The sequence below is a fragment of the Otolemur garnettii genome, unplaced genomic scaffold (genome assembly GCF_000181295.1).
Source record: "Otolemur garnettii isolate 467f Iridium unplaced genomic scaffold, OtoGar3 scaffold00068, whole genome shotgun sequence".
Taxonomy (NCBI): Eukaryota; Metazoa; Chordata; class Mammalia; order Primates; family Galagidae; genus Otolemur; species Otolemur garnettii.
This window is the reverse complement of record NW_003852463.1, coordinates 8,868,283-8,873,630: the sequence shown is the minus strand read 5'-3', so window position 1 is coordinate 8,873,630 and position 5,348 is coordinate 8,868,283. Positions and strand designations below refer to the sequence as shown.

Below are 5,348 nucleotides of genomic sequence, written 5' to 3'. Positions count from 1 at the left end.
AGCCCTTATGATGGTTTCTAGATATATGCAGTCTTAACACAAACCCTTTCTCTAAGACTATTTTTATGTTTGAAACTTTTCATAAGAAATTTCTTTTTACATTTTTACTTTACCCTCATATATACATAGATACCGTGAAATCAAAATTTTATTTCAAAATATAGGAACGTTTTCTTTAACGGTTGGAATTTTATATTGTTACTGCTCTCTTTGAACTTATATTTCATTTCCTCCACAGAATTTTACCTTAATGTAATATGTTTTATGATTTAAAGCTTTGTATTGATTATTCAATCATAATTCTCTGTCGAAAAATATGCATATAAATTTAAGTATTATTAATTTTTAAATTTCCTGTAATCATAGACTTGAAGCATTAAAATATTCTTAATATTACAAATACCTATTGCATGCAATTGATCAAAAACAATAAAAATACATTTCAAAGTTTAAAAAACTATTATTAAGCAGTAAAATTTATTGGAAACATATCTCTTAGTGAAATGGATAAAACTTTCTTTTTTTTTTCAGTCAGTTCATGTATTGTGGAAGAATATTGTTACCAGACTGAGGGAGATTTCAACCTCAATCTTATTTCTACTTTTCATTGTTATAGATCTAAATTTTGAGAAAACTTGTTCACACAAATAAGTACATGAGAGTGGAAGGGATTTTGGAATAGCAGTGTCACTCAGTTTTTTTTTTTTTTTTTTTTTTTTTGAGACAGAGTCTCACTCTGTCACCCTGGGTAGAGTGCTGTGGCATCATAGCTCACGGCAACCTCAAAATTTTTGGGTTCAAGCAATCCTCCTGCCTCAGCTTCCCATGTAGTTGGGACTACAGATGCCCACCACAGTGTTTGGCTATTTTTAGAGATAGAGTCTCTCCCTTGCTCAGACTGGTCTTGACCTTCTGAGTTTAGGCAATCCACCCACCTCAGCCTCCCAGAGTGCTAGGATTACAGGCGTGAGCCATCATGCCTAGTTTGCCACTCAGGTTTTTGAAATCATTTTGAATTATGTTAAAAATCATATTGTGATATGCCATCAAAACAGATTTTTTTTTTTTTTTGAGACAGAGCCTCAAGCTATCCCCCTGGGTAGAGTGTCATGGCATGACAGCTCACAGCAACCTCCAACTCCTGGGCTCAAGCGAGTCTTCTGCCTCAGCCTCCCAAGTAACTGGAACCACAGACACCTGCCACAAGGCCTGGCTATTTTTTAATTGCAGCCGTCATTGTTGTTTTGGCAGGCCTGGGCTAGATTTGAACCCGCCACCTTAGGTGTATGTAGCTGGCGCCTTAGCTGCTTGAGCCACAGGCGCCGAGCCCAAAATAGATTTTTATTGCTGTATTATCTGATGACTTGATTAATTCTTCCTGTGGTTTCATGAATATCTAAGGATTTTTTTAGGATCATTCACTTTATCAAGACACTAATATTTGGAATCATTCCTTATATGGTGGCATATCCCAGGAAATGCGCCATGAGACTTGTGATGGAGAAGAGATACCATTCTCTTTGTAAAGTAAGAGAAGCAATAGTTGCAAAGGGGAGGTAGGATTTTTTTTTTAATTTAAATTAAGATACAATTTCATGATAGTCACACTTTAATATGGTATAATTCAGTGCATTTTGGGAATTTCACAAAGCTGTGCAACAAAGCTGTGCTATCACTCTTTAACTCAAGATTATTTCCTCATCCCCCCACAGGAGCTCTGTTATTGTTAGCAGTTACCCATATTCCCCTCTGTACCAAGTCCCTGGCAGCCACTAACCTACTTTCTTTCTCCGTGAGTTGCTTCTTCTGGACACATCATGTACAGTAAGTGGAATCACACACTGTGTGACCTTATGTGGCTGACCTTTTTCACTCAGCAAACTGTTTTCAAGGTTCATCTATGTCATGATATGTGTTAGTATTTCATTCATTTTCATGGCTAAATTATATCCTGCTCTATGTATACTCCATATATATATATTTTTTGCAGTTTTTTGGCCAGGGCTGGGTTTTGAACCTGCCACCCTCGGCATATGGGGCCGGCGCCCTACTCCTTGAGCCATAGGCGCTGCCCAATACACCTTATTTTGTTGATTTATTCATCACTTGGTAAGCATTTGGGCTGTTCTACTTTTTAGCTCTTAGGGATAATGCTACTATGAGCATTCATATGTAAGTCTTGCACTTTGTTGTTAAATGTATTCTTTTTGATGCTATCGTACATGGAATTGCTTCCTTAATTCTATTTTCATTGCTAATGTATGGATACATGGCTGATTTTCTTCTATTGATGTTGCACGCTGGAGCCTCACTGAACTTGTTTATTAGTTCTAATAGTTGTTTTGCAGATAAACAAGATCATGCCATTTGTAAATAAAGATAGTCCTATTTGTTCATTTCTAATATGGATACCTTTTATTTCTCTTTCTTGTCTGATTTGCTCTGGATTGAGTCCCCAGTACAATGATAAATAGGTGTCGTCATACTTACCTGGCAGGGGAGATACCATGATCACGAAGGTGGTTTTCCCAGGGCGAGGCTCATCCATTGCACTTCGGTTGTGCTGACCCTTGTGATTTCCCCAAATGTGGGAAACTCAACTGCATAATTTGTGGTAGTGGGGGACTGCGTTCGCGCTATCCCCTGAGGGAAAAAAAAAAAGATAAATAGGTGTCGTGACAGCAAATAACTTGGTCTTATTCCTGATCTTAAGGGAAAAGCTTTCCATCTTTTGCAATTGTGAGGTGAGCTGTAGGTTTTTGGCAGATACCCTTTATTAGAGTCAGGAAGTTCCCTTCTATTCTTGGTTTGTTAGGGCTGTGTGTGTATGTGTGTGTGTTTCATCACAGAAGGGTTTTATTGGATTGTGTCAAATGTTTTCTTCATTATTGAGATGATCATAATTTTTGTCCCTTATTATTTTTTTATGGAATATTACATTGATCTATTTGTATGCATTTGGGACCACAAAATCCTGCATTTCTGATTAACTTCCAGGTGAGGCTACTGGTCTACAGCCCTTACTTGGGATGAGGATTCACACCTCTTCCTCCTTGTCTGAAAGCAAAGAACCAAGATGAATTAGGTGGCAGAAATTATCCGATGAGTTAGAGAGGAAGAATTTCCTTCAGGTTTTCAGAGGTGACTGAGTTCCTGTAGAACTATCCATTGATGAGAAAGCAGAAAAACCATCTGAGCCTGCATCTATTCCTGGTATAATATGAGAGAGCCAGCAGCAGGGAGGGAGTAGGGATGCTTACCCTCTTGAATGATGTCATTTATGCTGAAACTTAATTATAAGTGAACAGCCATCTTTCCTGCCAAACAGCGCGGTGTACATAGGCCAAATCATTTTTAATGTAAATATAAATGGTTCTTGTGGGTAGCTGTTGGCGAGATGATTGGGGGAGGAGGAGAATGGATAGTTAATTCTGTTTTTTTAATGGGACAATTGTCTCAGTGCTTTGAGATTCTCTTCTTATTAGGAAAAAAACAAAGAACACAAAACATTGGCAATAGGGAATTGCTAGTGTCCTCAGTGCAGAGAATTTTACATTATTTCTGCCTTGCAGTCAGAGAGTCCACCTAGAAACACGTACTTTTCCCATCAGCATGATGGCTTGTTTGGGCCCCCGCCCCCATTTCTATAGTTGTATTTTCTGGCACATTTCTGTTCCCACAAGCAGTTCTCTGGAGTTTAATACATAGAGAAGCTTTAATAAAAGATCAAGTTGGTAAAAACCAAAATTGTTTATGGAAACCAGCATACTATGCTGAAAAACCAGAAAATATAGGAACTGTGAGCTCTTCTTATGGATGTATAAACTCATGCATTTGGGACTGTTGCAAACCTGAAATCACCCAATTTCAAGTGCTCTTAAAGTACTAGGTAACTCTGTGAGTCTTGGGGAAAAATAGAGAACCAGAGTCACACAGTACATTGGGCACGAGACCCTCAGGGGGTTGATTCAAGAGTGGTAAGAATATATGCACGAACCAAGCCAGTGTACGGGGATGAGAAGCATTCAGGCTGTGGTCTCTTATATATGCGTGTGTATGATATAATCTTTATACATTGAAGGCAAAAATGCACTCGATAATTTTAGAATAGGCTTCTAAAAACAGCGTTTATCCTCATGCATTTTTGTGCTGGCTAATGTCCTTGGGACTGTGTTAGGTCAGGGATGGATACAAAAAGGGACGGGACATTGTTCCTAAATTCAAGGAAACTACGAGCAAGCTCTGATGAGTGTATTTATATGCTCATGTACGTATACCATAACAACGTCTCTAACATTGTAAAGCAATGTGCATCTTAAAGGGGGGATGGGGGCAGACAGAGAGAGAGAGTGGATTCACTTCTGCCTGTGATGCCCAGGAGACCTCCTAGAGAATGTGTGTTTAGCAGGTTGGCAACCAGGGCAGGACAAGCCCTGTTCCTGGCCTCATGCTTTGGAAGGCCCATTCTGACCATCTTCAGCCCCACTGAGCGACAGTCTGTAGAGCCAAGGTACAGTCCCTCATAGAGCCCATGTCCTTTCTGTAATCTAGACCATGATCTGGGCACTCTGGACCCCTGAATTGTCTGCTGCAATGACCGTGATCTGGCTTCCAAGGCAGCGGTCATGGGCACCTCACAAGTCTTCACTTGCAGAGCTGACCCCAACGAGTGTGCCCAGGCCTTCTCACCTTCTCAGACTTAGGCTGGGAAGGGGACTTCTGCCCAGTCCTGTGCGGCCCTGTGGAGAGCCCAGGGTGCTCACAGCAGAAGGCGCTATTGTGTCGCTGGGGGCACACTTAGGCTTTTTTTCTTTTCTCTCTCCCTTCATCCCTCCCTCCTTCTCTCCATCTCTCTTTCCTTTTCTTTCTTTGACCAACCATGAAAGAAGAGGCGATGATGCTGAGTTTATACATATAGCTCAACTGACTTCTGAGTTCTGATGGAAAATTGGAATTGGAACTCATCCCTGAGACCTTCAGCTGAGTATCTTCCCTGCTTCACATTTTCTTCTGGGAACAGACACCGAAGCAGGAAAAAGAAGAAGTGGAACAATTGTTGGCCATGTTTCTCAAACTCTTCACACTGTTTCCTCCTGTCTGTCCGCTTTTAGTTCAGAGAAAATCAGAAAGGAGAGAAGAAAGACCAGAGAGGGAGTGGGGGGAGGGGCAAAGGGAAAGGGTCCGGTGTGCTGCTGGCAGGTGAGCTCTGAGCTACGTGCCAAGGAATAGAATCAGAACTGCTGACGGAATGAGGAAGAGGACGGGAATCTGAGAGAGGCAGTCTTGTTCATCCCTGCTTCCTCCGGTCTCCAGAGCTGACCAGGAATTAAGAAAAGCCCTTCTTTGCC

At 40.8% G+C, this 5,348-nt stretch overlaps 1 non-coding gene across 1 annotated transcript; it reads left to right on the top strand.

The window, feature by feature from the left end:
* Positions 1–2,482: 2,482 nt before the first annotated feature.
* Positions 2,483–2,646, top strand: LOC111726498. The gene has a single exon (XR_002774263.1). It is a non-coding gene; the product is annotated as a U1 spliceosomal RNA (small nuclear RNA).
* The last annotated feature ends 2,702 nt before the right edge of the window (positions 2,647–5,348 follow it).